We start from the raw sequence: 11,444 nt of genomic DNA, 5'->3' as shown, positions 1-11,444 counted from the left end.
GTCATTGTGCTGAACCTGTATAAAGTCACCCTACTAATAAATAAAATGAGAATGAACTAAATAGTATTCTACTAATGTAAAAGGTTTATATTTCCAGACAGAGCAAGAGATTTTGTTATACCATAGGACAGGAAAGCGTCTGCTTTTGTCTGTCATTTTCCTTCTCTGGACTCTGGTTTTATTATCATTTTACTGTAATGAAAAGCACAAATCATCTGGACAGCCATGGCAAGGAGCTGTATCTCCCAGCCCTGATGTCACCATATATTTCAAGGCTTTGTCATTGCACTGCTATGAAAAAAACCATCAGTTTGAGGGGCAGCATGCAAATGAACAGGAGTTTGCTGTGTGGTCACTCACATGTCAGCCCTGTCTATGCTGGTGCCTTCCTTCCTGGCTCCATGGCCAGGAGCTCCCTAAGGAGCCTTTGGGTTCCCGTATTGGGCCAGGGCAGAGCATTTCCCTGAGGGAAAGAAAAACTCAGCACATAATTGCTTTCCCTGTAGTTTCATGCACAATGAGCAAGTGTTTGGTTGCTGTCGCTCTGTTCATAATACAATTGCTACACATGATGGTCTCTCCCATCCTGCAGCAGGAAACACTGCTTTCTGCACTGCACAAATTTAGTGCGACTTTTATGCAGATTTCCTACTATTGAGACAGTGCTGTGATACAGCAGCTCTTTGAATTCAGCTCCCTCCTGTAAACTGAGAAGGCACTCAGCACTGTTTCAGCTTTCTGTCAATATTCAAATTGCCTTCCAGCACACTATGCCCACTCATGTGCTAAGAAACATCTGCAATCAAATCTTATTTGGGTCTTTCTGTAAGAAGCCGCAGGATGGAGATCGAATCCAAAGAAACCAAGTGACCTTGCTTAAAAAGGCAGCTCAACTTTAATGTCATTGTATGAAACATTCCAGAAAGAGCTGCTGATTGAGATATGTAACTTGATCTCTGGAAAACTGACCCCAATTTCTGGTTACTGACCCTCATCTTACCTGCTACAGCTGCAGAAAGCTCAAGTAGCTGTGTGAAGGCAGGTGTGAACACACTCATACCCTACCAAACGTGGTGATGCATTCCTAACAACAAGAATTATTATGATGGGGAAAAAAAATGATGGGTTTTGTTCTGGAAACTTTTCCAAGTAACTACTTCATTTAAAAAACCAACCCCAAATTATATAAAACCCAATGAGATCGTATACTGCAAATATGTCTCAAGTGTACCATTACAAAAATGATCTTGTGTAGGGAGGTTTTTCCTCTTTTAAGGGCTTGTGCATGTATGTAGGGCACCAGTGCTTCCACTTGGTGCTTCTTCAACAGCGAGATGGAGTCAGAAAGACACCAACAAACTCTCATCAGAGAAAAGAATATGGGATAAGAAAAGGCTTTGAGGAAGTGCAATGTGAAAAACACTACTTTCTCACCAGAAATTGAATTAAGCTGTCTTAATTTAAATATCTCACTGGGGGCTTTGAGCATCCACAAGGTAGGCACAAGCCAGCCAGCAGTTCTTGAGCAGTACTTCCCTCCATGAAGCCATTCTGGGTCATCACTGCAGAACCACTGTGCTCTTCCAGCCTGTATAGGAAAATACCTGAGGCAAAGATATTTGTGATGTGTTATGAACTCCAAGTAGTGGGCTTGGGTTGTCTGGGTTTTTCCTGTGGGAAAAAAAATACAGTGATACTTGTACCCTTCATGTTTATGACACCAATTAGCATTGCAAATCTGGATATCTCAAAACATCAGTATGTTTCCTAATGAGTAGACAGGGTAATAAAAACAGTACTGTGACCAAGGGAGCATTTCTTTTGTCCTGAAACCCAGAACAAAAGCAATTAGGCCAAATCATCAATAAGTCCTCCCAGCCTGCAGCTTGAAATGTTAGAAACTTTGAGGCACACGTCTTTGCTATGGCTGGTCCATAACTGTCTACTATGTTATGAGCATGTCTAGATGAGACCTACAAAACTAAGAGTTGAGTTTTTTTCTCATTCACATATGTTATTTTAATGTATATATGCATGACACATTGTATGCATAATACACAGAGCTACACATACAGAATTACACTGACTACATGAATGTATTGACAGAATTCTCAAATTTGCTCATCTGCATCACCCTTTGGAACATCAATTAGAAATGCTAGTATTATTGATTATAAAGCAGTACCACATGCTTGAATCTAATGGAGATAAACCTACTTCACCGTGAATGCTGTCACAAGAGGTGGCTGCAACACCATGCAAACAGCGTAATTCCTGCTTTTGTGGACTATGTGCACTCCAAGAAACAGGCCAGAACATTGTATTAAATACAGATATTTAATGTTTCAAATTCCATTACATTGTGGTGTTTAAATCACAACTTCAGAGAAACAACAAAGACACAATTAAATTTACTATTCTTTTGAGCAGAAAAAAAAAAATTATGTAAATTTTAACCTTTTATTCTTAACTAAATACAAGATGTATTGAATTTCTGAGCATCTGAATGAATATTGCACAGCTCTTCTAGTGGCTATTTGTACTTCCAATACATTCCCTATAAAGCATAACTTGCCTTTGAAGGGTGAAAAATCAGTACCAAAAATAGAATTTCCCCCTAGATGAATTTGCCCCTCATTTCTTTGGAAACATAATTATGCCTTTATGTACTGGACTATCCGCAAATGATTAATTATATTATTCATTCAAAGGTTATTGAAGACAAGGAAAATGTTTGGTGAAACCAAATCTTTCATCACAAAACGTAAAGACCTATACGATTATCATCATAATGAAAGCTTTGCTTTCTCTCCCATTGCCACTCAGGCCCCGGTGTGTGCCAGTGTAATACTGTGTTTCGTGTTGGGGAGGGCTCTACAAGGCTAACAGAAAGCCTTCATGGCTGTATATTTTTTCATCTCTCCAGGAAAGCTCAAACTAAAAAGTGAAATTTACTCCTCCACTGTATCGAGTACTCAGGGTTCACCTTCAGAGATGCTTTCAAACAGTAGAAAGACCATGGAAATTTTGACTTTGGCTTTGGTGAAGCATAAAGCAGCATTTATGTGGTAAGTTCACACAGACTCTGCAACCCTCCCAAACAAAGCTCCTGTTACGCTTAATTTGTTTCCAAAAGAAATTCAGTGTCCTCTCATTCTGGTAACTGATGGTCACAACACAAGAAAGTACAAGGTCTGGTTTTAATCTCTCTAAAGCAGAAAGCACTGCCCTTTAGTGAAAGCAGATGGGAAATCCTGGGATTCCAGGCAATTACGCACACATGGTGATCCAGGAATAGAGAAACAGTGAACTCTTTTGCCCTGTTGGAATGGATGAGTTTTCTGTAAGGATAGACTTGAAGTAGTAATATTTCACCAAATGATGGATTATAACCCTTGACAGCTTCTCAAAATAATAGCAGCTTAGAGATAGTGCACCCCTAAGGCAATATCTCATGGTACATAACTGAGCTTCAACTCTCATTGTGCTTGAGTTGCCACAATGTTGCAAATGGGTACTCTCATCCAAACAGCACATACCTGCATCACACTGCTGAATTCTCTGTGAGACCTGAAAAGTTCTGCAGCCCCAGCAGTGGCAAAGAAGTTGTGATACCACTCCATGACTCTTGGTATGGAAACTAGCCATAATTGTGAACGCAGCACACCATGCAAAAACTGGGGACAACTGAGATTTAAGTGTCTTTTGCAGCCTTCTAGCACTGACCTATCAAGGACAGTATATTTGTTTGAAATACAGGCGGACTAAGACTCCTGTGAGGTGCAGTGTTTGTAGCTGCCAGCATGGAGTTCTGATGCATTTGGAATCAAACAGTCCACTCTGGTTGGGCATAATGTCAGTTCCTGGAGATGGTAGGTTGCATCATACAGCATCCCCCCACCGAGTTCATTATGAATCATTCCTGCCCCAAGGGCAATTAGAGGTTTTTGACTTCTGTTCTCCCACCAGTGCTGCCTGTAGGGCAGGAACTCAAAAGTGAGTTTCTTGGAACTTAGCAGAATTACCTGCAAAATACATGGCCTGGGCACTATGACTGTATCTCCTGATCCTATAAACATGTTTGAGGTCCTCCAACAAGAAGGATATTATGCCAGATTAATACTTAGAAGATGCTAAATTCAAAGGTCAGGACTATAGCTCTGCATATTAAAGATAACCTCTGAATTTGCAAGAAGGCAGTTTTTGAACAAAGGACCATTGACCTCCATACAAGAGAGATTTTACATCTGCTTTTAAGCCCCTGTTTCTCCAAATAGATGCCAGAGTCCATCGGAGGAAGGGTGGGGATGAGCTGGGATGAAATGAAACACCTTGTTTAGATTTAAGGGCATTTTAAGGTTGCAAGTCCTTCACAGTCTCAAATAAAATGAAGTAAGATTTTTTAATAAAATGGAAAACTTTCATTTGGGAACAGCTGGGAAAAAGAAAAAAGAAAGAACAGTTCTGCAAAAAGAAGCAGAAGTTCTGCAACTCAGGATCAAGTTGTGAAACGACTACAGGTTGATAACAAATCTGTAGCTAACAATGGTGCAGAGCTATCAGATGTGCTGTAAGCAACTACAGCAAGGCCTGGCTACTGCATCAGTCCCTCTTTGCCACTGTGGCCAGTAGGTGTTCATTGCATAGCTGAAAGACACAGGGAAGTACACTCTTCATTTGTGACTGCTCTTTTGTGGTTTTCCATGTTTTTTGCACGGACTTGCATTGTGCAGTTGTGCAGTGTTGACTATGACAACGAAATTTGATTCAAACACATCTGCCCTGGAGACTCTGGCAGCAATATGAAACATGGCCCCAAAACCAGCCCTACCATCACAACAGCCAACTTCAGCATGGGGCTGCAGCACTTGCTCATAGCTGTTAGGAAGGAAAGAGCCACCGAAGGCAGCACACAGCCATGAACTGCAGTCCCACGAGGCACTGAGAGATGGAGAATCCTGTTGTTTTGTTGGTTTTTTTTGTTGATCAGAGGTGATTCCAGTTGACACAGAACATGGTGCATGACTACAGCAAGCCATAATATGAGGCAGAGTACTTCCCGGCTTCTTGCTGTACTGCCACCACCAAAGTATAATGGGCTAATTGTTTTGTACTGAGTTTTGGACTCTGTTTCTTGTTAGAGGTAAGTCCATATTTGCTTTGTTAATCTCTTGCAGAAATGCCTACTGAATTCTAAAGTTTGCTTTCACCAGGGAGTTAGTCACACTTGAGTCTTTTTCCCAGTACAGGGGATTTCTGTGTTTCCCATATGGCTCCCATATTCCTGTAGTATATTTTTGTCTGGATATATACCCTGCCCTTCATGAAAGTAAACATGTGTACTGTAAGATCTCTTTGTCAATTAACCAGTGCTCTCTTGGTATCTATATCAAATGCACTGTTGTTTTTTCCCCTCTACTTCATATGTAGATTCAATGTGTGTGTGTTTATCTGTCTAAAACCAAACCTTGTCAATTAATTAACTTCCAGAAAACACACTGAAGGAAATCTAATTAAAATCAAAATTATGTTTTGTAGTGTATTGGTAGTATGTAAATTTGGAACTGATTTATGTTAACATTATAGTATGTACACTGTAATTAGCAGCAATTTTAAAATGGAAAATGGTTTCCCAGGATACTGTAAGGCAATTCCTTATGTCTGCATTTCCAGCAAACACTAATCCAAAAAACAGAAACAAGAAGGAATCAGCCTCTGTTTGGCAAAAGGTGTATGGAATTGAGCAAAGTAGAGCAAATGCTGAGAGGGGGAACTGCTGGGGTAATCTTGCCACACCTCACAGAGAAATTTCTCCTTGACCTGCCCTCATTGCTCACCAAAAACAAGCTGTGATCTCCTTTCTTTTGCAGCTACTCATATTCTAGCCTCTAGATAATAAGAATATGTCTCCTATGTCTCCCTGGCACTAAAATGTAATTGTGGTAGTACCACACTCATGTAAATACAGAATGCATGGGCAGAATTATAGGACACACTTGGTGGCTGAATCCATTTAATCAATAAACATTTTTTAACCAGAAACTAATTTTCATGTACAGATTTTGCATCATCTTGACCTTTGATTGGCACATTTTCTTAAGACATGACCCAGTGCAAATACACAGAGACTCAACTCTGACCGTGAACAGGTAACAAAGTGAGATGCTCCTCAGTGCAATTGGAATTGAGCTGCTGGGACGTGGTGCCTGGGAATAAACAAAGCTGCAGTATTTGAACTTGGACACCATTCTACCAGTTTGCTGCCTCTGTTCCCCTTGTGGCAATATAGTTAGACTGACAGTAAGAACAGACTACTTGAAACCTGTTATTTGTGTATTGAAATTGGTGAGCATCAATTACATCAGATATATTTGCTTTTCTCCGTGGGTAGGATAGGATGTTTGGCAACCACAAATCATCTGAACGTGCAGGGATCCAAAGAAAGATGCAACACCAGCTGCATCATTAGGATGAGGCTACTCTAAGTTCAGGCACTCAGGTGGGCAATTTCTCACATGGGAAGCCCTTTGGCTTCCAAGGGCTGAAAACTGTCACTGTCTACTGGATCCAGTGACCACATGTGGCTCTGAACTTCCAACAATCCCTGTATGCAAAGGCATTCACACGAACCTGACTCACAGCAAGATAAAACTGTTAGATAATATGACATGCTTCTACACTGCTAAAAGGAAAAACGTTATGGATAACACAAGCAAAATACACCCATCTTGTTTCACGGAAGCAAACGCCAGGTTAGCACGTACATCTGCTGACAGTAACAGATGGCAGCACTAATTGTTGTTCAGAAAGTTCGTGTTGTTTTCATTTCCTCAAGGGCAATGCACAGACGTGGGCATGATGTGCTTTCATATTACCACATTTGTGCACCGGGTAGAGGAGCACAGCCGGGGTGTCCCCCAGGCAGCGGCTGCAGGGGCTCCACTCAGCTCCCACCTCATGGCTCCCCTCTCTCCCATCTCCATTTACCCTTGCCTGGCACACTGCTACCCCTGCAGCACCAAACGCTGCACTGTCCCTTCACAAAGGCAGCTTTGCAGAAAACTATTCTCTTTATTTCACTTTTTACACTAGGTTCTTTTGCTGCAGGACAACTGGACCTAAAGGGCCCCTTGGAGGGGTGAGGACTGATGCTGACAATAGAGAAAAAGAGGCAGCCACACCACTGAGAAAATGGGGAGAAAATAATCAGAGGAGTGGGACTGCACCCTTCAGAGAAGCACATTGTCAATGCAACAACAATTTTTTAAATAGCAGGATACGAACAGAGCAAAATGCGAGTAATCTTCACTAATGATGCTTGATGTTTCCACGTGGGGTGGAGAGCAGCTACAGTGGTACAGATGCAGAGGGGTTGTCAAGGAAACAGACGTGTTTTTCTTCAGCTGTGCAGTGAAGCACATACTCCAGACATCCATATAGCCTCATTACCACTGCATCTGAATACCTCACCATCATTAATAATGAATTTTACCCTTGTAACGCCTCTCCTGCAGTGGTATTGTATCTCATTTTTAAAGGAACAAGAGAAAGCAGGGTGAGCCCCTTGCCCAGCCGTGCCACCACTCACAGCTGAGTCACACTGCTGAAATCCCAGCCGCTGTACCAGCCATACAGCCACCAAAGAGCAGAGATAACAGAACTCCAGCTGCTGATACTGGCCACCAGGCCATTGCCAGGGAACAGTTCCAGGTTTGTTTCCAAGGGCATGTGTCACTTTATTCTCTGAATGCATCAGGAAGGCATGGATGTGGTCTGGGGCTTTATATTTTCAAATCTAATAAAGGCATAGGGAAAATATCTCTAAATAACCACTCTGATTATTTTATAAAAATCCAATGAAAAGTAAAATATAAGGTATGAGCAGCCATTCCCCATCAGAATCCTATCATCGCCCTCTTTTCATGCTCCATTCACTTCCATCTACCAGCACAGCTCCCTGTGAGCTCAGGGAAGACGAAGGAATGGCCCAGTCATAGGTACATAGACCATATGCTCTTAACTAAGGTTCAGGCTTTATTTTCTTTCCCTCTGTCTTCATTTTAGTTTCCAGTCTATTATTCAGCAAAGTTTGTTCTTATTTGAGCAAAGCACTGTGAGCTATGGACAGGAGCAGCACCTGCCGTGTTCCTTCACTCTGGCAAAGGTAGATTTTCTGGTTTGGACATACATGTAACTGAGCAGTGACTCACCTACATGAATGAAGATGACAATTTCATAATTATTGACACAGATTTTGTTTCAATAATCATCAAAAAGGGAAAATATCAGCACTCTAAAATCATCTTTGAAGACATTGTCTGTCCTATCACGCACTCACATTTTAATGGCCTCATAAATATTACGCTCAGATTCTCCTCAGATTTAAAGTAAGAAAAGGCTGTCAAAAGACAAATAAGTAAATAAAAATAAATGTCAGAGCACAAAATCACATCTACTTTGCCCTTACAAACACTCTTAAAAGCCTGTACCATGAAAGTTTAAGCCCCACAAGTTTTCAGAGTTTGTGATATAGAAGTTCTCAAGTCTCATCCCACACATATCCTTTTTCCTTCTAATAGAACAGACCAACATACCCCAATTTTTCCAGTGTCTATGGGTTTAGCTAGGATCCACAGTAATCAAGGGAATACGTTGACTGGGATCTCTTCTGTTTTCTTTCCTATAGCCCCTGTTTGCAATATTTTCTTATGTCAGATAACTCAGTCTTTGAAGACTTCAGGGTTGCTATAGTAGCTCACTATGGACATTTCCATTCAGAAATAAGCTCAAGCCAAAAAGAAAAGCCATCTGAGACGCAGCACACATCTTCTTACAGTGACTTGGATCATTCAGAAGTATGAGAGGACAAAAAGAATAAAATCTGCGTTGTTCAAATCTTTGTAAGAGTTAAAGTAAACAGACTGTGCATCTTTCTGTTTGAAGAGTCTGTCTGGGGGCTTAACACTCAATTACAATTCATCTAATTCTATACAGAAATATCTAACATGGTTACAGCTGATCCTTCTTGTGAGACACTTAAGGACAAAAGGCAAAAATTTGTAAGAGCAAGAACTGAAAGGAGAATCTATTATGAACTAATTGCAAATCAGAAGCCCATGTAACTTGCAACAAAACAGTCTGGGGCAGAGGCATGTCACAAACACAGCTGTTGAATGTACGGCACGAAAAATCAAAAGACATCCTTCTCTTTGTGCCCAAAGAGCTCTCTCATCTCTCTGGTCTCAGAAGAGTTCTTTAAAAGAAAAATGAGCTCACTAACTATGAAGGCAAAGATGCCAATGGTAGATGAAGAGATTGTTGTAACTACCTCAGCTACGCCTATAATAATTTCTCCATCATTTACCTGCAGCGCTACGTACATCATCTGATGAGCCCATCCATCTCCAAGCCAGCAACATTTCCAATCTAGTGAGCAGTCATTTGTCAAACCTTTCCCAGGTTGAGAGACCTGCCTTTTTGCTGCCCTTATCAGCTAACCATTATTACCACTGCTATGACTGCTAAGCCACAGAAGTGATAAATAAGACCTTCCCTTGCTCAAATCTTTTCACACACAAGAAAAAAAGATCTCAAGCAGTCAGACCTGCTCCCAGCAGTTCTGATGGGCACAGAAGCACCTGTGGAGCAATACGAGCACCATCGGCCCAGCTGGTCACACTAGATACACAAGGACAGAGCTACAGTTGCTGATTTTGGGTTCATGTCAGATGCTGTGCAGGATGCCCATGACCATGAGAATGGTAACTGCTGAAAGCTGAGCTACAGTACAGGATCACATTACTGGAGCACAAAAATTGATGGTATATGTTGCAGCCTAAGTCTCCCTGTTTTCAAATGTCCCATGCCCTAGCGACTCGTGAAAACTCAGCACACTTCAGGAAGATATTCATGCTATTGCATCTTCCATTTCCAGTTGGTTTTTCAGACATTCAAACCAGGCTGAGTTCCTGGAACCAATTTCCCTTAACTTGCTGTTAGACACAACAGTGAACACAGGCAACCTTCCAAGCAAAGCATTACTTACCCATAGGAGAGAAGCAATTAACAACAAAAATGTTAAAACAACCAAACAGCTTCTACACACCTAGAGCTCAGCATTTCCAGAGGGATGGTAAGACCCCACTGTGGCTGCGGGGTGTAGGGTCAGGCCACAGGGCCTCTCTTGTGCCAACTCTTGAGCTCTGCCAACGGCTCCGCTGGCCCAGACTGCCTGCCTGCTGCCCTCACTGCATCCATGGGCTGCATCCATTGTGACCAGATTGGAGAGAAAAAAAATGTGGAGGACTTTCAAGACGTTCCAGTCAAGGACCTGCATCAAAACCTGAGGAGGCAAAAGGTCTCAATAACTGGGGGCTACACACTGATGGAGAAGAGGAAAACCTCAGATTTCTTCTAGAGAAATTTGAGAGGACTACTCTAAGAAAGTAATGAGATTGATAGCCCAGCTGAAGTGCCTGTACATCTCTACTGCACCCAGGCCTGGGACACACAGCACCAGAAAGATACAAAAGTTTTAGATACCCCATCCTGGGATTGGATGAGGACCTGGGCAGCCTGAGATGCTGGGTAGCAGCCCTGCCAGGGCAGGGGTGTATGGGAACTACTGAATCACACCCTGAAGCACTGGCTGAGCACCTGGAGCAAAGACCTGGTCAGCCCTGGGAGCACAGGTGAAGGCAATTCAACTGTGTGACTGGAAAGGGTGGAGCCTGGCTCCACCTCTCTTAGACCTCATTTTAAGGGCTGACTGCCTCTGTGGGAAGATTTCTTCCTGGAGATCCCTTCCCTGTGGAGTTTCTTCTGTAAACCTAGATTGTTAGAGGTATCTCAGTGAAAGGCCATTATATCTTCCTTTGTAACATCTTTTCATCATGCCAGTCATTCTGTCATTACAGGGGGGATGAAATTGGATGATCTGTAAGATTCCTTCCAACCCAAACCATTTTATGATTCTGTGATAACATAAAATGTGCTTGAAGTGACAATTTCACGTGAAATAGCCATCTAACCAGTGTCAGAGGGGTACCAAGGTTTGTTGTATTTATTTTTTTCCAGTAAAAATCCTGCTGTTAATAAATCTATTTCAGAGCTTCGTAACATTGACAGACTTTGGCCAGATGAGCCGTGTGGAAAAAAAGTAGGATGGCAGAGAAAAAGTTTAATGCACTTGTGCATTTTTGTGGCCTTAAAAGCAACTAGAAATAAAATGGTTTCTGGCATAACTTCAAAAAAACCTTAAGCTCTTCTTTATTACATAGCTGTTATAATCCCCAAGTAGGTGGGGTTAGAAGAAAAGGCATCTTCATAACAGTCCTCACCAAATTAGCTTGTTTTAAAATCTGTTTGTGCTTCGAACAAAACGTTGCCCATTTCCTCAAAAGCTTGTTTTAAAATCTGTTTGTGCTTCGAACAAAACGTTGCCC

Source organism: Coturnix japonica, chromosome 2 (genome assembly GCF_001577835.2).
Source record: "Coturnix japonica isolate 7356 chromosome 2, Coturnix japonica 2.1, whole genome shotgun sequence".
In the NCBI taxonomy this organism is placed as follows: Eukaryota; Metazoa; Chordata; class Aves; order Galliformes; family Phasianidae; genus Coturnix; species Coturnix japonica.
This window is presented reverse-complemented; position numbering follows the sequence as displayed.